We start from the raw sequence: 21,797 nt of genomic DNA, 5'->3' as shown, positions 1-21,797 counted from the left end.
CCTCTATTTTGTCTCAAGGGAAGAGGAAATGGTTATGTGAATAGAGCATATTACATATATGTAAACATCCAGTTTATAATTATTTATAGTATGACCTAGATATAAAGGACTTTTATCCATTATCTGCTGTACAAAAGCTGTCTGTTGGTTCTGCTGCTCACTTTTCTGATTTCCTGAACAACAGTAATGAGGGAGATGAACACCTGCTTCCAGGATTTTAATTTAAGAATGCTAGCACTTGTTATGTATACAATGTCTCTCTGAATAGCACTCATATCTTACTACTGTGCGTCCTCTCCCCATTCTTTTATGGATGGCAACATCACATATTAGAGATGTACTACAGTAACATTACAGTTTAAATCATGCTAAGAATTTGTTCTTTTTTTTTTTTTTTTTTTTTTTTTTTTTTTTTTTTTTTTTTTTTACATTTTTACTTTCTGTATTTATTGCTCATAACAGGCTATATTTTTTCCTAACCATGCAGTGCTCATATTTATTTAAAAGTAAGGGTTTTGTTTCTTAAACGTTTCACTGATTAGAACATTATTTCTAAATAATAAGTTATGTCTGGAAAGTGAGTAAAGTTAATCTTTTCATTTATCTCCTGAGTCAATAAATAATAAGCATTGGTTCAGTGGCTGATTTTAATCTTAGCCTAGAACATACATTATTTTTATAAGTATGTTAGAAGATGCAATTTTCTCCTTATTTTCTATCTTGAGCAAGCCAAATTCTGTGTCCTAAATTTCCATGCCTTTAAAGACTGAATAATGAGGACAACCTTTTGGGAAACTGTACATGAAGACTTTGACACCATCTCACTCTGTGTATTAAATTGTTCCTTTACTGAGTTTATTATCCCAAAGACTGTTGGAAACATGGATTATTCATCAAGAAAGGTGGAACTATTGACAAACTAAGACATTCAGCTGATTTTAAAACTGCCTAGTCTAGTTGCAGTCAGTGGGAACAATGACTATATCTAAAGTTAAGTATTTGTGTACCACATACAATACTGGTGTCCAGAACATAATTTTGCTGAAATAGAATGGACAATCTACAGTTTTATTTTTGGATTGCAAAAAACGTAACAGGCCTCTTCCACAAACCTAGGTTACATTTACATCACTTTTTTTTTTTAGCTTGTTTATAAGTGTGACCACAGTGAGATCATTTAACAGAAGCATGTGCTGGCCATATATGTGAAGCCTGGAATGTCCTTAGGTAGTGCATTTGGCTAATAAATTTTTGAAGCATTCCTGGCACATTGAGACTCTACCTTCCACCTTCCTGCCTACATGCCACTGTGAAGGCTCAATAAATTTCAAGTGCCCTCCTGTCTGCTCTGAGGCAAAGGCAGTATAGGCAGTTAGGAAACACAGCCTTTAAGAGTGCTGAGCAGCTGAACCAGGGCAGAAAGAGGTGGGATAGGGCATCATATGGGGTAACAGATTAATTACTGAACAGGAGCAGTTTAAACACACAGAGAAGTTCCAAGCTAAATTCCACAAATTTCACTCTTGCTTTCATGGATAATTTGTCCTATTATCTTGTAAAGAAGCTACTTCAATTAGGAAAAGTGGGAGAAAGAGTTTTAAACACCATTAGCATTCACTGTATATTCATTATATGCCATTTCCAGGCTAATTTCAAGAATGGCACTTAAAAAACCTTGATAGGAATCACAGAATAACTGACAATAGGAAGAGCTTCTGGAAGTCATCTAGTCAAGTTAACCACTCAAAGCAAGATATACTAGAGCAGGCCGCTCAAGACATTGTCCAGGTGGCTTCTAAGCAACTCCAAGGATGGAAGTATAGGAATTTATACTGAAAATAATTGGTTGAGTTTGTGGATAAAGTGAGAAAGGAGTAAACTAGAAGTAGTTCTCCTTAATTTTAACCCAATATTTTATTTTATGCTTTGAAACATTCTGATGTGCTTCATGAATGAGGGGAAACCAAATCTAAATTCAGCGGTGTACTCTTTTCAGGCAGCATCAAAGGCTAGAACTACCTGAAGAATATAAGAACATCTGACTCCCAATGTTATTTGCCAAGTGAGAGTTCAAACTTGACCTTTCTCACAGAATAATTATGCCATTGTCAAAATCCATTTAAAATAAAAATTAAAGGAAAAAGATACCTGGAAAAATAACCTTTCACATGAGATTTCTGCATAGAGTTATGAATAGGCTACGAAGTTTTGAACTCAGAAAAGCAGGTCAAATTTTAAAGTGGTATTCAAACCTCTTCTCAAATGTCTGTCCATGTCTCCCCCATCAGCACATGCACGTGATACTGTAAATTACATTGTCATATGAAGAAAAAAATGAGGATGTGAGAGCTAGGTCTTCTTAAAACTGTACTACTGATTTCTGTCCTCATTGATAACTAGACTACAGAAATCTAAGAGTTTTGCTTGTGAAAATAAAGATTTCAGGTTTTTGTTTGTGCAAATATCCAACTGATGCACAGAAAGTGTTTTACATGCAGTCAGTGAAGTGTTCTTTAGCGATATATATTCTTTAACTAATAGGAACTCTCTGTGTTACTGCTACAGGAATCCACCATGACATTGTAATTGCTCACTTGTTCAAGTAAGGATTAGAGGCAGTGACTGAAAGGGGACATAATTATCACTTCCTAAACTCTATTTAGTCTGGATTTAGCCAGAAACAGCATAAACTGCAGATGATTTCTTTAGAACCACAGACAATTCTATAGAGTAACATTTCTCCATTACACAATTCTAATACACACAAATAACATAGTCTCCTACAGAAATAAGTCTTTGTGTGATTCCCGTATATCATGTCAGCAAAAGACTTTCATATATAAAGTACATATGTGTATGATGCAATGGTTCCATGAAGAGATGGCACAACAAGATTTTCTTGGCCGTGCCATTCATTCACTATTTGTTCTTACCGAAGTTATTTTAACAAGTTATCTGCTGAGGACTAAGGATAACTCAAAATACATATTTTTTACTGAGGCTATTAAGGCCAATATGCTAAGTACTGGCTAGAATTGATAGTTCAGTAAGCTTCATTGCTTTCTTGAACAGTACATCTGTGGTGCAACAGATGCTTGTCATAGTTCCAGATGGATGTTGTGGAAATTCATCATTTACAGGTTTTCTAATCCAATCTTGCCTAGAGATTAAAACACAAATTTCCTCTAGAAATGTGTAACTAGATTGTGACTAGTTTGATCAGACTGACTTTAAATGCTTCCAACAATGACATTCCCATTTCTTTCTATAAAGGACCTTCTCATTATATAATGAGGAAATCTTTACTCTCCTTGTCCCACCTGCTCTGTTTATTCCAGAATAGATGAATTTCCAGATGCTCTTCCAGGAGCTACAGAACTTGCTGATAATTACCAAAAGAGAGAGAGGCCTGGACTGAGGGTTATACATCTTGTGTCTTATCTCTGGGGAAAGGGGGAAGAAGGGGAGTGGGGGAAGTGCACAAAGGGATGATGGGCAGGGGAAGACAGAGGCTTTGATTTGCACGTGCTAAAATGTGTTCCTATTTAGTTATATTTCCCTGGTTCTTAGTTGACTTGTGTTTCTGATGCATCAGAAGGCTTAATTTTTTAAAAATGGAAATAAGTCTTAACAATTTACAAGTAGATTCCAAAAGGCTCTACAAAAAATAAATATTAGTACGCACTCTTTGTAGAAACAAAAGCAAAGAGGAGTGATTCAGATCCTATTTGTTAGCTAATGTCCTACAGCACTCAAACTTTTTATTCACAGTTGCATTTTCCTGGCCCTGTTTTGTGCCTCTGCTCTAATATGCCTTTCCTTCTACTTTTTTTTTTTCCCCCTTTGCTCATTATGCACATCTATCTTGCTGGTAGATTTCTCCTGCAACAGCTGTTTCTTGTTTATAAACAAATAACACCTATTCCTGATATCTCACCATTATGACTTTTCTTCCTGATGATAATCAGGGAAGCAAAATGAAATGATTGGTTCAGGAAAGCAATAAAACAAAACTGTAGGGAATATCTGAAGTAAGACAGAATTTTAAGGATCATCTTTTAATCAGAGTTGGAGAGTTGACATCTGCTGCCCATTTGTGGAATTTATTATAATGGATTTATTCAGCAGAAGTTCTATAAGGAGCCTCAGTTCAGGTGTAACAGCCCCCCCTTGTGTAGATGTTTTGTAATATAATAAGGAATTAGAATACGTTGCTAATAATTTTAAGAGAATACTATTGGAATTAAGAAAGAAAACAGAAGTTGAGTCAGAGAAAAAGTAGTCACAATAAGACATACTTTCCTTTCATTTTCAAGGCACATAATTGAGATAATCACTTTTCATTGTATGTCTCCCCTTGAGCCAAATGAACTAGATGAAATTGAATGGCAAAAGTCAACCCTTCAATTGAATAACATTATGAGCAGTTTTTACTTTAATGGGAAGGGGAGGGAGAGAAATGCATTTATCTGAAGTCAATGACACAGAGGTACTTCAAAAAGTTTAAGTAGTATCTTATTCGTTGTTCCAGTACATGAATATCAAGATTTAGATGAAAAAGACAGACCAAGACAAGCAAACATCATAATTATAAGCAGATGAAATGCAGACAGTAGAATTTATGCTTTAATGCATAGCCCTGTGATGTCCCTGTACCTTCACACAGAATCATGGAATGATGTGGGTTGGAAGGTACATTTAAGATTTCCAATCTTTCTGCTATAGGTATGGATGCCTCCCACTAGAACAGGTTGCTCAAAGCCCCATCCAGCCTGGTCTACAGTGCCTCCAGGGAGGGAGCATCCACATCCTCTCTGGGCAACATGTTCTAGTGTCTCATCACTCTCACAATAAATAATTTCTTTCTAATATCTAGTCTAAATCTACCCTCTTCAAGCTTAAAGCCATTTCTCCTCATCCAGTCACTACACACCCTTATAAAAAGTTCCTCCTCAGCTTTCCTGTAGGCCCCCTTCAGGTACTGGAAGGCTTCTATAAGGTCTCCCTGGAGCCTTCTCCAGACTGAAGAGATCCAACTCTCTCAGTGTATCCCTGTACAGGAGGTGCCCTAGCCCTCTGATTATCTTCGTGGCCCTCCTCTGGACCCACTCCCACAATTTCATGTCCTTCTTTCGTTGGGGGCCCCAGAACAGGATGTAGTAACTCCATGTGGGGTCTCATGAGGGCAGAATAGAGGGGTGGAATCACCTCCCTCTACCTGTTGACTGTGCTTCTCTTGATGCAACCTACGATATGGCTGACCTTCTTGTCTACAAGCACACATTGCCAGCTCACGTAACCAGTAAGCATGCTGAAGCATTTACCAATGAGAGGGTGTACACTGCTTTTTTGCATTTAGAATTTTAGATTCAGTGGATAAAAGTTATGTTCTTCTTTTCCCATTTTGTAAGCTACAAATGCAGTGTCCAGTCATTTCTCCATTGTTGAAATGGAATTACGTACATATTTGCTTAGATTTAAAAGCAAACAAACATACATGCTCATGCACTGAAAGCCTATTAAATGATTAATTTCAGGTACTTACAATCAAAAATCCAACAATAGGAATTTCTGGATCAGTTGCCACAATTCTAGAAGCACCTGAACTGCCATATACCTGTGACTTCTTAGACATGCCATGGATGGTTTCATTCTAACCTGGTACTGGCAAAACAAAGGTGGCTATGCCAGAGATTTACTATTACAAGTGTGTAAGGTAATCTGGGCCATTTCCACAGAACTTGGCTGGGAAGAAAATAAGTTGTTGGCAACTACACTGAGTAAATAATTGCCATGAGCAAGAATAGAGGGTAGTGATGGGCACGGATACTGGCAACCTCAGTCTGGCTCAGCTGTAGCCTTGCTAGTATTTTGTGCACAGAATTGACCAGCTCATTTTCTAACACACAATGATAGGCCATTAAGAACAAAGAAACTAGGTGTTTCTCTGCCTGACTACAGTAAATGTTCCCAATACAGCTTTTGTATATTGATACAATCAGACTCAAGGCAACCGTATTTTGCAACCATGGCTTGCTATGTTCTAAATTCTATCAAATGGGAGATTACAGCTGCATTTCATGTAACAGCCTGTCACTCAGCAGGAGTTGGTATGTTTAGATTTTTGTTTTTTTTCTTAAGTCTGAGGAGCTTAAAATGCATACATCATATCTCGAGATGCAAGAGCTACTCAGCAGACTCAGTGACTAATGGTGGTAGTGCTTGCCATCATCCTTTGAAAAGCTGTCACGGCATAACAGAATTTAAGATTTAATGTATCAGAAATTCAGTTAAAGCCAATACCTGGGATATGTTCCACATAGGTGAGTGTTTTAGTTAATTGCCTAAGAACTATTTTATATTTATGCAGTGACTGTCTAATAATAAAATACAGAAACAAACTTGGTAGTAGGAGCACCACAGTGCTATCCATCTAGGTGAACAAGCATGCGAACAATGAGGCACACACCTGCTTGTGCTCTCCTTCTGCTCCACATAATCTTAAGATGATGGCCTAGACAAAGGCATGAATTTAGGAGGACTGTGCCCTGCCTTCAGACCCATGAACAGATATAGCACATCAAATAGCACACTTTCTGGAGGCATGGGTTTCAGAATCTCTGAAACTGAAGGAGTAGATCATCTCTGTTGCACTGTGTCTACTGCAGACATATTTTTTCTCTGTGTCATTTTTTGGATCTTAGCAAGATTTGCACAAACTAGGTGCTCAGACTATAAACATTCTTAGTACATGTGGAAGGACAGTTCCAAGTGCCTAGGGAGCTTTCAGTCCCAATGCGAGGGCTTCTAAAGAGCAGAAAATTTCGCCAGGGCTAGGCAAAAATAAAGAAAAAATTTTGGACTAAAATTTTAGATTTAAGAGCAGACCCAAAAACGATTAAAAAGAAGTTCAAGGATTCAGTCTTTTGTTTTTTTTTTTTCCCTGTGTTTTCATTTACCTATCAAATACATTAAAAGTTGCTAAATTTTCTAGGATGGACTATAATTAGGACATACCTTCTGAAAAGGCTGAGAAATTCTGGTGAATCTGTTAAAGATGCTGATACATGTGCAATTTCCTCACCTTAATATTAGACAGTGTTATTAAATTATTTTTAATTGACCTTGTCAAATGGACTAATTACTCTAGTGGTGGCAATTAAAGCAAATGCTGATCTCTCTCACAGAGCATGTAGGACAGGAAATGTAGTCAGATATGCTTCAATTATGTTTTTAATCTGTTTATTTTTAGACTAACTTTTGATGCTTTCTCCTGGGAAAATTTAAAGTAAAATGTACAAGCTATCTAATTTTGTTAAAGCAAATCAGCAATGCATCATGCTCCTATTTTAACAAATGTCCTCTTGGCTTTCAATTATTTGAATATAGTCTTTCTACTTTTTCATATGAATCAGCAGTAGAAAATCTTTCCAATGGGTTGTGATTCCACAAGAAGCCTGATATTTAACTCAACTCCGATTTCAGGAAAAATATAGTTTTTCAGGCTTTACAATGCAGGAATAATTTCTGTGGTAAAATCATATCCTGCTAGGAAGTAATACAGATTCTTAATAGACTCAGACCTTTTGCCTCTGGATTTCTGAAAAGACCGTTTCTTGAGTGCAAAGAATTTCATTGGGGGTCACATTATTAGGTTGTTATCCTCTATAAATTGACCATGAAAAGTGGACAGTGTAACAGTGCATGAATAAGCAGTTCTAGAGAAAGCACATAAAAAAAGAGATTTGGGCAATTCTTTCTGAAAACCAGAGTAGCTAAGACAACAAATTGAATCTTTTGCATTAGAGATCTGAAAGATCCAAGAACTCTTAAGTTTGTACGTCCTTTTAAGTCACGGAGAAGAAAAGCTGACACATCAATTTGAGCAATAATGATTTTTTTTCTCTCATTCATGATGCAAGATACTGTGTTAAGCACAGAACCCAACAGGCAAGTTAGCAGCTTGACACTAAATTACATTCTAAACTGTTATTGTCATGTTTATACAGCTGTTTCCTGTGAATTTAGTCCTTGTGCCACTCTTACGTTCCATTTTATCAAATTAAAAATTATGTGATAAGAAAGCCTATGCCCTGCAGTTGGAACACTAAAGCCTTTTCTGTCTTCTGTGTGTGCATGCTGGCTTCCAAAGGTTGTTATCTTGGGCAAAGTAACAGATTTCCACTAGTCTATCAAAGGGCATTTGATACCACAACTATAGACCCCAGTAAGTTCGCATAGACATTCTCACAAGTAAACTGGCTCCCACCAGCAAGTCTTGCTTTTAAAAATCCATTGCAACATTCCTCACTCAAACTAAATAAAACAAACAAGCATAGGTCTAAGGTAGAGATTAAAATAAAAGCTTGCAGTCTGAACTGCAAATTGAACAAATTGATAATTAAAATCAAGCATTATGATGGAAAATGTTCAGCACTAGCAGTGGTTGTACAAGTGTCTCATCAGATGTATTTTGTCCCTGAGATAGCCTCATCCCAACAGAAAAATTGCACCAAAAAAATACAGTGCAATAGCACATGTAACTGAAGGACAGCTTCACAACAACTGTGTGTGTGCACAAAGTAACCCGCCTGGAATGACCACTGCACTCTTCATGTTCTCATAATACGTACTTTGTACAAGAATTCAGTGCACCTATTTCTAACTCTGGCATTCAACATCCGAGCTACTACCGCAGATTTTTAAATAGGGTAGTCTTATCTCTGTCTTCTTTCCCAGGCAGTATAATTCCCAACCTCCTGTCTTCTGCAAAGTACAGAATTAAAGTAATATATAAATGGTTAGTAATATGAAATTCTTAATAATTTGTAAGAAGCATGACAAGTATATTTAGAAGGGCTCACTTCTCATACCCAAACATACTTTAACTCCACAACAATCCTACGGAAATCAATGGAGCAGGTACCCATATTTGCCTTACGAGACACTTTACTCTTCACGTAGTCTCAATGACTGCATGTACAGAGCCAGCAGCCCAGCTGTCCATTGTGCATTGGACAATGCACTCAGTGGTATCACTGTGGAACACCATAGTGGAGAAGGCTCAGGTGGGTTGGGGGAATCTGAGATTTGGGAAATCCTCCAGTTACAGGGTAATTTGAATAATCCACCCTCAAAGTGCCCCACCCTGGACAATCCCACTTCAGATAATCTGTTCCACAAGACTTTCACCAACATATCTGTACAATGTGCCTAGTAACTCCCCCACAGATGCCTCAATATACAAGTCAATCAGATCAGCATGCAGGCAGACCTGTAGAATTCAAACCCTCACTGCAGTGCACTGGATTGCATCTGCTATCATTTTTTTCCTTAGGCAACCCCTGATTGCACTGTCTGTTTATTTGGCTCCCCTCTTATGCCAGCTGGGAATGTTACCAACCAGCTGCATGTTTTTGAACAGGCATGAATGTTGCCATTAGGAGATTTGCACAGACAGATGTGCATACAGGTAGAAAAAAATAATATCAGGAGCTGGTCTTTGGCTATGAATCATTTCTTTCAGTGTACAGCTGTTTCTCCACAGTGTTCATTCACATCCATTCTCTGCCCATCTGCTCCTGCCTCTGTGCTTTTACCCCACGGTATTTATGATGTCTACACCTTGCTGAGAAGCAAGACGGAGCATGGATTTACAAAGAGGAAGTTTTATGTTCAGGCCAGAGACTGAGAATACAAGCACAAATACAAATCAGAACAGACTGAATGACCCAAGGATGGCATAGTAATCTCAGGAGCAAAACCTGACCTAGCTTCTTCTTGTGTTTCAGTTGATTAGCTGGGGCAACCTTTCATAGCAAAGGCAGGCTTTCTGGAATAGGCTCGTCTTCTAGAAAGGTAGATGAGCCAGAAATAGGTTGCCCTGGAATATCCCAAGAACATACCTTTAACCACACCATAACCTGACTGAAATGTTGTACCATTAACACTCACCTTGATTTCCATTCCAGTCCAGAATTACTACTTTTTTTTAAATCTTGTTTGGTACAATTTAGAACCAAATGCTATTGGCATATGTATACAGTTAAACCAGGGTCTTCTCTAGAGGACTGTAAATGGTGAAGCGGCTCTGGATATTGTATATTTTTCTCTTTGTCTAGAGCCCTGTTAGTGAGTAGCTGAGTCCCCTCTCTGATGTTTCAGAGTATTTAATGATAGATGAATACAAGGAATCCCTGTCTTGTGCCTGGTGTGGCTAACAAAGTGTTCCTTGCAAACTGTAAACATCTGTTCACCCACGGACTGAGGAAAGGTGTTTTGTTACAAAAGAGGATTTGAGTCTTGCCCTGTTGAAAGTTTATAATCTATTTTGTCTCCTGATTAAATTGTCTTTGACCTACCGACACACAAAATCCTAACTAGTGGCTTATGCCACAGCTTTTTATTTTTATGGTCTTTCAAAGGAAAAAGCTGAACATTCAATCAGCTGCAAGGAAATGACTGCAAGAGTATACAGGTCATATCAGTGTGCTCAGGCTTTGGCTTTGCAAATTGAAAGAGCCATGAAGATATTTAGGCAGGCCAAAATCTGTCAGACGGTGTTCTGGCAACTGATGTTTATGGGATTCAGGCCTAGACAGAGCCTGAGGGAGGATGACAGAAGGCTGAAGAAGACTAGTACAGTCTTCAGTAACAATCTGATAGAGCAAAACAGATGTAGCAATTGAGATAACACAGCTGGTGATGGAATAAAATAGCACCTACTGATTGCTAAGGAAACAGCACTACTCCTAGAGAAGACAAAAGGCAATGCTAAAGATGCGACATGAGTTAGAGTGAAATCACTGGAGATAACGTGGGCAGGCATGGAAAAATGCTAAACAGGAAATACAAAGAGCTTGCATAGCAGTTTACATAAGTTTGCCCTCAGACTAACAGGTGCTATGGAAAAAAAATCCCCACAAATCCAAGAATAGAGAAGAGAGGCTATGGAAGCACAAGAAGGAAAAAAAAGAAAAAGAAAAAAAAGCATGGTATCAAGGGATAACGGACATGTGATCAGTGTTGTATACAGGGGCAGAAAAATGTTTAAAGAAAACCCTTCCATCTGGTTTACTCTGCTAGTGTTCTTCTTAAGTGAAGCAAAACCCTTGAGACAGAAGCCCTGTTCTGTGTATTTAATCATTGCACAGAGGATGGGATATCTGAAGCTTTGGGAAAATACATCAGAAAGAAAAAATACGAAAAAAAGGAAACAACATTGGACTGAAACAGATCTCAAACATTTTTCAGGGCAATTTTTCAGACTGAATATTCAGAGCATGCAGTTGTCTTTGGAGATGAGTATCTCTTTAGTATGCTGTTTCTTGGCTGCATCCTTCAAGCTTGATTAATATTTAATGTGATTGTCTTTAAAATCTGTCAGTATTTGGCATGGATCAGATAAGTGCCTGTGACAGAAGTGTAAATATTGGTAATTGAGTTTTGTAGTCTGTTGCGGTTATGATTAATAAGTTTTGTTTATATACCTCCACAGATTGTATTGTAAATTACACAGCTTGGTTTATATTAATTAAAATGCTCAAAATTATTTTCCTATGGGTTTACTATCTTAAATTAAAAAAAAAGTAAGTAGCAACACTGATTAGAGGCTCTAGCTAGCAAATTTTAATATACTTAATTAATATCCAATAATGCTGATGTGGAATAGGCATTGAATTGATCAGAAAAGGGATTCAGTCACAGAAGATGCTCCCTGATAAGGAGAGGAAATATGAGAAAAACAGTTCTTAAAAAAAACTAAGAATTTTCAGGAAAACAGAAAAGGTGAAAAAGCCTTAACAAGCGAATGATAAATTCTAGATGCTGTAAAATGCAAAATTCACACAAATCAAACTGAAAAAATAATTTAGTTATTTGGAGGAAGTACATGGAAGAAGAAAAAAAATTGTTAACTAAAAAAGCAATTATGCATCATAGGCATTTTATGGCATCAGTTCTTTATCTGAAGGACACAAAACAAGGAGTTCTATTCAAAGTGGGTATGCTGTTAAAGATGAAAGGGGAAAAATTGCAAAGCTTTTGTTTTGCCTGTATTCCTCTGGAAATCTATTAGCATATGTGTAGAAGATCTTGGAAACACAAATAGAGGCAATCAACAACTATATGAGAAAGAAACAAAAGCCTGTATTTGCTCCAAAATCATAGTTAAAATTAACTGAAAGGGACTGAGGAGAGTATCTGAGGGAGGTGGCTAGTAAGAGATTAGAATACCTGTTGATATTCATGATATATATAACATTATAGATTCTAATTAGATGCTTGAGTACTAAGGCAGCTGAAGGATCTAAAAGGAAAAATCCACACTGCCCTTTAGTAGTTTGGAACTCAGTGTTCTTGTAGGTTTCATTCTCTGGAGGGAGATAATTACCATCTCTTGAACAAAGATGACATTTGATCCAATGGAGGTCTGAAACTACTTAAGTAAAGGGGATGTAGCACATAACACTGACACTCTTGCTTGGTTCTCAGTCCAAATAAAACATATCCAAGGGAAACTAGACTGATAATGAGCTACTTCGTTTCCTGTCCCGCACAGGGTTTCACTGTTTTACTCCTCTGCCATTTGATCCTACAAAGGACCTTAATGACTTATCTATGAACCTCTATCCATCACACTCCTTGGAACTTACTTTACTATTCATGTTTTCCTTCCATAAACTCTCCTCACTAGTTTTAATCATGTACAATTCAGATAGAGTAAAAGTAACAGACAGAGTGTGAAAACATGTTTGTTAAGACAACAATGACAAGATGAGATGTTTCGCAATGGTAAGGAAGGTTGAAATGTGCAGGCCCTTATTAAAATAATAAATATTAAATTATTACTAATCTTCTGTTTACCACTGCCTAGCAGAGTAACTTCTGTGTAAAATCTTCCAGCTCCAATGTTTTGCCCGGAATCAACTGTAGATAAACTAATTTTTATAATAAATATTTTTAAACCCAGTGTCTGTCTACAGCTGATTTCCTCCTGTGAGAAAAATTTATTCAGGCAAGACATTCAGATGATGATACCCTTAAAACAGTTCAGAGTTCACAACTCCTTGAAGGGTAGTCTATCAAACAAGTAGCACAGCCATTTTGATAAATATGATTATGAGGCACATCCAATTTTTTGGAGCCTGCTGAGAGCTTCTATTGCTTCATTAAGCTGTGAACCATAAATGTTTACACAAATACAACTTTGGCTACCATTTCTTATATGAGCTAGCTTCAAAGAATGAGATGCTTGAAGCTGAATCTCAAAAGTTCTGAAGTCATAAACTGCAAATTGCACCCTGTCACTAGCAATCATTACTCCCCAAACAACAGAAAGACTAAAAAGATATTGTCTATATTTTAGTGATCTTAAGACTAATGAAATCACTGAAAAATCCAGATACCTATGAAAGTCAACATGCCCATTCTGTCCTTCTTAAACACTGGGCAACAAGCTGTGTGTTGCAAAATATAAAATCTGAGCCTTGTTTTTGTGTCTGAAACCTTACAAACAGCAGTGTTCATCCTCTAATTCTGCTACTGTACGTGTTTTCATCACATTCAACTATATACTGCATCTTTCAACATAAAAAAGAAAGAATGATCTTCCAATACTATGGTTAGATTCTCCTTTTGAATTTGCTACTAGGTTTATAGAGTGAAAATGAAATTCATCATTCAAAAAGTAATTATACAGCAGGACTAGGGAAATAATCCTGCCCCTGTACTTGGCATTGGTGAGGCCTCATCTTGAGTACTATGTTCACTTTTGGGCACCTCAGTACAAAAAGGACATTGAGGTGCTGGAGCAGGTCCAAAGAAGGGCAACAGGGCTTGTGAAAGGCTTGGAGAATATGCCCTACAAGGAGAGACTAAAGGAACTGGGGCTGTTTAGTGTGGGGAAGAGGAGGCTGAGGGGAGACCTCATTGCTCTCTTCAAATACCTGAAAGGTGATTGCACTGAGAGTGAGGCTGCTCTCTTCTCAGTAGTGACAGGTGACAGGACAAAGGGAAATGGCCTCAAGTTGTGCCAGGGGAGTTTTAGGTTCGATATCAGGAAAAACTTCTTTACAGAAAGGGTTGTTAAGCATTGGAATAGGCTCCCCAGGGAGGTGGTTGAGTCACCATCCCTGAATGTGTTTAAAAACCATTTGGATGTGGTGCTCAGGGATATGATTTAGTGGTGGGTTGTTAGAGCAGTATGGTTAGGTTGCAGTTGGACTTGATGATCTTGAAGGTCCTTTCCAACCTGAGCAATTCTATGATTCTATGTAATGCATTTACAACCCTGTGAGGTCTTCCCTCCCCTCCAAAGGAAGCTCAACAGGACAATGTTCTCAATTATATATTTAAGGTAGAAACCCAGAGCCACCATATCTGTTTTTTTTAAACCAAACAATTTGGAAACAAAAAGCAAAAAACATGAGAATGGAAAAATCAACAAGTTCTCAGGTACTCAAACTGTTATGCAGAATCTCACCATTCAGTCTCTTGAACTTAGATGCCCAAATCCTATCTAAACTCTATTTTGAGTTCAGCACTTTGATATCTTATGTTCCATTTAAAAAGGGTCTTAAGGTATATCTTTTCTGCTTATCTTACTTTCAACTATTCCTGGATTTCAGCCCAAGTCATCTCACCATTCAAGTCTGAAAGTACTTTAATCTCTAGATGGCTTGTCGAATATGCACAAGTATTAGAGAGTGAGTCTTTGTTGTTTATTTTTAACTTCAGCTGTTATCTACCTGTACTATAATAAAGGAGCAAGCATAGTGCCCTTGGATTTCTGATATACTTTATATTCCTTTCCAAACATTTTCCCCGATGACAAAGAAGTTCAGAACAGCTGGGAGAAAAATAAAACCCTCAAATCTCTGACCAAAGAACTATGAATATGCACTCAAAGCAGCCAAGGGCAAAGAATAATTTCCATGAAAGCTTGTCCTCAAATGCTGGTTGGTCAAGTGGTTTTTGGCTGCTCAGAAAGAGGTAAAAAGAACTCATAAAAAGAGAGTCTTAAAATCTAAAACTTCTTTTCACAGTATGTTAGATTTCTTACCTCTTATGATAAGGTTTGTCTAATTCCAATTCTGTAGGCTTGCCACTCGCAGCTCTGAAACCTTTCACCTAGGCTGCTTGGGCAGCTCTTGTGCCCTTATGCTATTTTTCTTAAGGTCTTGCACCTGAAATTTCTAATATTGCTGCCCTGGAAGGTTTTCATTGGAAGTTACTGCCACTGGAGTGGGACTTACCCATCATGAACTCCCCTTTCTTTCCATTCCCCATTCCTACCTCTAGAGCACAGCTTTTGGTTTTTATTGAAAGACAAGATAATATGCAGAAAGCTTTAACAGCTAGTCGGTTTGCAACACCTGTCCATGACAAAAGCATACCTCAAGGAGCGCTTGACTGTAGGAACAACCAAGAGTCAGTTACTCAATTCTTCTTTAAATCTGGCCCTAAATATTTTTTGTGTTTCTTCTGAAAATCAAAAACTATCTGGATCACCTCCATAAACAGAAAGACAACTGATGACTTAAATCTTGGTATTTAATCCTACTAATCACTTAGAAGTGACTAAGTTATATCACGCAGACCCAGTGTAAGACTCCTCATCAACACAGGAATATTTGAAGTTTGTCACTCTGAAACGAGGAGTACCTGCAATGAAAAGAGCAAAGGGAAGAGGCAGAAAGCAGGCCTCAACAACAAGGAACTCACTGCTCTCACTGGCAACAGAAAATAGGATAGCTAGAGTGAGTATTTATGTTCTTTATTATTTCAGAGCAGCTAATGCCTTCCCAACCATCCAGACTTCTAATATCAACAACTGACATTACTTGGTGCAAACCCACACAAAGCAGTAGACAGCAGAGCTGTGGTGGTTTTGCTGCCTTTTTGTGGTTTGGCTCTCTACCAAATTGTTTACTTATGCTTACTAGCAAGTATTTTATACACTCTACCTCTGAAAGTCAACAGCAATCACTAATAATCCCTGGCAATGGTACAGTGGCACTCACTGGTAATCAGCCAGTGTATGGCAACAACAGTCTATCACTGAAACACATTCCCAGAATGCTCCCACAAAATGCTCGTTTGTGAATCAGTTTCAAGCAATTACTAACCACACTCCAGCAATCAGCAGAGGTGAATCATCATCACTTGACATGAGAGATTAATTGCTGTTTGTTATTCCTTACCAATTACTAGCACCAAATTGTCGAAAAGTCACTAGTCACCAGCAATCATCAGTATATAGCTCTAAAGATCATTTGCTGTATTTAATTTATTAAAAAAACCATGCTGTTGCAAAGATTGTTTCACTGAGTTTAGCACAGCACACTACAGGCTGGGAATAAGTAACAGGTAACAGAATATTGCTGTAGTCAAAGGACTGACGATTCCACTCCATCCAGGATCCCAAGTCCTTAGCTTTCTTCAGAATGACATTTTCAGCACACATTTGATGTCCACTTCCAAGTGGAAATATCAAACAAAAAAACAGCATTAAATACCAAGAAAGAGATTTAGCAAGCATCTGAATTTCAGAACAATCTTCACTAGTTGCTCTTGAGGCCATCAACTGTTTATAATCTTGTAAAGCACTGGTGTGCAAGAAAGAAACTGAAGGCTTTGGAAATTGTGAACATATGTAACACCATACAAAATATTAACAAGAGTGCTGTGTAAACACTGGAGAAGTTTATCAGAACAAATTAAAAAAAATTAGTATAAAAAAATTAATGACAGGTATGTTTATTACATGGAATTTCTGAGCTACATTTGAACTCCACTCCTCTTGTTCACTGTAAATTGGATTCTTTAAAATGCTATAAGGAATACCTAAAGTGTTGAATGAGTATACATACGAATTTCTCAAATATTTTTGAAACATCATTCACTTTCTTGAATAAAGAAAATCTTGTCTGAAAATTAATAATCTACCAAGTTATATCTGACATTTATGGATGTATAAAGATCCCAATTTTTTTTTGTATGGGTCACCATTGCCTCCAACAGATAGATAAAACTTTTCCTCTTTTTGAAATGAAGATCTGCTTCCTTTATTATATTCTGCTTGACATAATCTCTTCTGGTGATTAACATATAATATGCACATGTCTTGGAGCACTGATTCTTGCCAATTACATGTATTTATTCCTATAGCTCCAGTGCTATGCAAGATACTGGCAATAATCAAATTCTCTTTTCCATGAAGACATCACACTGCATATTAACAAAATTAAAAAAAAAAAAAAAAACAACTCCCTTCTCCCAGTCCTTTTCAACTCATTGGTCCATTTCCTATCATGTCTACTTAGAGTTCTGCCAACACATGCATGCATAAAGCAATCTAGAAATGTGTATTCAATAGATAGAAGGAGGGGGAATCATATTCATTCCAAATGGCCCTTACAGAGAAAGCCTCACCCAGGAGAGGGCATCTGCTAATTCCAAATGAATTCTCCTTTTTTATTTTTTTGCCCCCGGAGATTCTCAAAAAATAGTTTCATATGATGAGCAGAGAACCAAAATCACAGATATAAGACTGACAGTACTGCATGATTTAAGCTTTATTAAGGTCAGTTACTCAAAATGAAATTCATGTGATTTTAATCCTATACTGTAATACCTCTCAGACTCACACAATACTCAATTCAGGGTTCTCAAAAGGGCAGAAATATTAGTGGCACCATAAAGACAATGGAAGCAGATCAGAGTTCCTGAGTGCTGATTCATTGTGAACACATCATTTGTAATGCTCAAGTCTCAGTATGCAATATTTTTGCCTTATCAAACTCCTACCTGATTCTAATTTTGTCAAATGCTAAGATATAACCAGTCCAGGAACATACAGCTGCAGAAAAATTGAGATCAGAAATCTTCTTCTCACTAAAGCACTGGAGAGTAGCAAACTTCATCTTATTCTTTGGTTTACATCACCAGGATTGGTTGTGCAGCACCTGACATGTGACATTCCGTACCACATGATTTGGGAAAATGAACAGTAAAATCCTAGCATAGTTTTTTGAACTGTTCATCACAGATTCACTTGTATGCTTACAGGTTGGACAGAGTTATCTGAGGCAGCTCTATGGACACGGCAGAATTAATTTTGTCTGTTTCAAATTAAAAATGTGTATTTTTATGCTAGACTCTTATTTAGTACATCACACATTTTGAGATCTGTACAAACATTTATGTGAAGCACTGTTTAAATTATTTTCTTTGTACTAAATGCTAAAAAAGCATCATTTCATTCATCTCAACAATGACTGAAACAGAAACTCAGCAGCTGGCAGAGTGTGGTAGAACACCAGACAAAATTAAAATATGTCCAATAACAGCAGTGAAAATAGCAGCTTTCATTTTCACCTTTTTCTTCCAACAGAGTACTGTAAGATCATTTGTAGGCTTTACCTTGAATATCTTCCACTAATTGAGCCATTTAATCCACATGCTGCTTTCACACTGCAAACAGAATTTTGTTAGGCAAGTAAGATTTGCAGCACCAGAATGAATCAGTTGTGCATACTAAAGGAAAAAAATGATGAACTACTGTTTCATTCCCAATAAGATTTATGTACTTTCTACAACTTATGATTGAGTGCTAAATTATGCATGCAGAAGTAAAGAGACAAATGCTACATGAAAATTGAAAACGAACAAATAGTCTCCTTAAAGGTTAGTCCAATTAGCAAATGAGTTGGAATCACACTAAGAATTTGATTGCTTTTCTCTGGATTAAAAGCGTTTGCAAAATATTCTCATTAAAAGTTAGAGAAATACTGAGGTTAAATATCGCAAGGATACTTCCTCACAGTGAAAGTTTCCAGATGTGAAGTAAACTCCTCGGAGAAAAGATGTCAGCTAACCACTAGCATTATTTAAGGAAGTATTTTAAAAAAATAGTGATTTTAAGAATAATGTTCCCATTTTTATTCCTGTGATACTCTTATTAGACGGCTTATGCAAGATTAGTTTAACAAAATAGCCAGAAAAAAACATTATGCAAGAGGGATCAGTTCTTATAATGTTACTAACAGTTTCCCTCTTTTTTTTTTTTTGAGTTAACTTTAATAGAGTATTGCTTATTTGGTGGTATGTTAAGCAAACTGAGTACTTCAGAGAAATTTGAGTTAATGATTTAAGGAATAATTGTCATTTCCCGTTGTGGGATTATTTAATCAAAATTTTATAAAACTTTGTTTTGCACTTCATATTCCTGTACCTCACACTCAATAATGTTCCAAATCCTTTTGCCCTTGGAAGCAAAGTGTTTCACAGCCAGAGCAGAGAGTATCAAATTGCAGTGCTAAAAGAGGTACTATGACTGCTGTGGTGATCACTTGAACTTCCCATAAGTCACATATACAAACTCATACAACCAGCCTGCCCAGTTTGCAGTACTGAGTTTTGGAGGAATAAGACTGAGACCATTTAGTGTACTTAGAGTTTCTCTAGAATCAGTTAACGGCAAGTCTCTTACTATTTGATTCCAGCTAGCTCTTGTCCAATAAATATTTCCTTGCTAATAACTCAACGTCTTGAATCAGCTTGCAGATGTTTGCGCTCTCATGTACTTTAGTATTAATTGGCTAGTTGTTCATTTCCTATTTCATGCTCTGAATAATGTATTTTCTAATCGGTACTGTGTAATTTTTCTGAATACAAAGTACATTTGGCTTAGTGAATATATGTGAATATATTTGCATAACCAAGACAAACAAGAGATTTTGGACTATAAAATGGTTAGCCATAGCTAACAATTAGGGCTACCATCATGTGTAATCTGTATCATAACTATCTGTATCATAATCAAAAGTAATCTTAATCCACATCCTGCAAGAAGGCAGATAAATTGTTACCTAGCTATAGGAACGAAGAAGGATCTGATCAGAAGGCTACATCAAAAGATTAAAAGAGGGAGAACAAACTATGAGAACAATCATAGCTTTTAATAAACCATAGCCATCATGCATAAATGTATGTCTACTAGCAGAGTACAATATAGGATGGCAACATTCACTTGCTCCTTTCAAAACGCTTTTGTGATAGTCTGCCTGAGCCCTGTATTCTGAGCAGGGAGAAGTTAATTACATACATTCACTATGTGCAGAGCAGCAGAAGTAGAATGGACACACGAGGGTCCTAATAGGGAAACAGAGAAAAGAAATTGAGGGAAAAAAAGGTATGCATCTAAAAGCCACATTGTGAAATCTAGTAGCAGTGTAACATAAACGAACAAGATTAGTGTAATATAATTTGGTTATGAAACATCCTAAGACCAGCTGTGCAGTGCAATGCCAGCCTGTCATACTGTGGTAAAACTGTGCAGTTCCATGCATTGACAAAGTGTTATTCAGTCTCTATAGCTTGTATTAAATAGGCTATGCAATGTCATCATTTGGAAAAAAATTCTTCTCCTAAAATGTGGTCAGGCACTGGAATGGGCTGCCCAGGGAAGTGGTTGACTCACCGTCCCTGGAGTTGTTCAAGAAATGTTTAGATGTTTTACTAAGTTACATGGTTTAGTGGGGAAATATTGGTGGAAGGTGGATAGGTGGACTAGATGATCTTGGAGGTCTTTTCCAACCTTAATAATTCTATTCTATAAGTAATCATAACATGCTACCTTGTTTTCTGAGTCCACATCACATCAAAAACAGCGGCACTATCGTCTATATCGTAATGAAAATATTTCAACTAAATTCTGAAATAAAGGGTGTTTAAAACTTTGAAAGCATTTTTAAGGTTCTTTTTCCCCATTAGAGAGTATTAGACCTTCAGCAAAGGCTTTCTTGATGCAGTATTCCAAAATACTTGCTATTAATGTTAAAATTACTTGCTTTTTTTTTTTTTTAAAAAAAAGAATCAAAATAATACCAAACATTAAAAAGGTGAGGAGGTTGGGCAATAGATTGATTGTGAACATGACCACATTTACAAAGAAATTAAGCAGTCTTTAGGTACTAGCAAGCTTAACACACATGGCCTAATCCACGTTCATTGTTTAAACAACAGAGGTGGACAAATGTTCAGCCTACTTGTACTAGTGAAACTCCTCTAGGCCCAAATTAAGGCACTCTACCTTCCTAACCAGCTCTCTCCAACATCAAGCGTAAACTCCTTCCCATGACCAACTTATTATCTGCATATTTACAGAACAAAGAGCCAAGTTAACATACTTCAAAATACCAAGCAGAGCTAGCTCTTTTTATTAAGTCAGGTAGAGGAATCAATCACTACAAACATAAGTTTCAAATACAGTCCAGTTCCTCCAAAACACAAAAATTTATTTCAAAACACTTTATAGCAACTACTGAAATACTTTCATAGAAGTGGTGAACTTGAGAGCTGTTCCTACCGGATTGCTCCTGCTCTGTCAGCATAAGAATGCAGCACTTGATGTTCTGTTATTGCCATCACATTTGCTGAACCACCATTAGGTACTCCTTATAGTGTCTTTTCCATATATACTGGCCATGGAGTCTGGAAGTGGGATAGAAATGGGTCAGGAAGCTAGAAATTAGGATACAATATTTGTCAATCTTCAGAGAGGCAATAAGTAGTGTCACTAGGGTTAACTGAAGTTGACATACTTCTGATATACTATACTATCTGAAAAACTAAGTTAATGAAAAATATTCAAAGTAAATGGCTCGACTATCCAGCATGAGTAGGACTTAAATTGTATTTTCATTTTTCTAATTTTAACAGGAAAACTATAATAGCTGAAGGACAATCAGCTTTGAGGCTTTTTTTTTTCCCTGGTGTTATTTATTAGTTTATTT

General features: G+C 37.0%; 2 long non-coding RNA genes across 4 annotated transcripts in view; one reads left to right on the top strand and one right to left on the bottom strand.

Moving 5' to 3' along the window:
- Positions 1-21,797, bottom strand: part of LOC110402011 — an 86,509-nt gene that overhangs the window by 20,626 nt on the left and 44,086 nt on the right. For all 3 annotated transcript variants that reach the window (XR_002440800.1, XR_002440802.1, XR_002440801.1), the window contains 2 exons: positions 21,371-21,495; positions 18,424-18,474 (listed from right to left, as the gene is read on the bottom strand). This is a non-coding gene — a long non-coding RNA (uncharacterized LOC110402011). The remainder of the gene's footprint in view (positions 1-18,423; positions 18,475-21,370; positions 21,496-21,797) is intronic.
- Positions 1-21,797, top strand: part of LOC110402012 — a 40,478-nt gene that overhangs the window by 16,411 nt on the left and 2,270 nt on the right. The gene's annotated exons all lie outside the window — the stretch shown is intronic.

The sequence above is a fragment of the Numida meleagris genome, chromosome 6 (assembly GCF_002078875.1).
Source record: "Numida meleagris isolate 19003 breed g44 Domestic line chromosome 6, NumMel1.0, whole genome shotgun sequence".
NCBI lineage: Eukaryota > Metazoa > Chordata > Aves > Galliformes > Numididae > Numida > Numida meleagris.
This window is presented reverse-complemented; position numbering and strand designations above follow the sequence as displayed.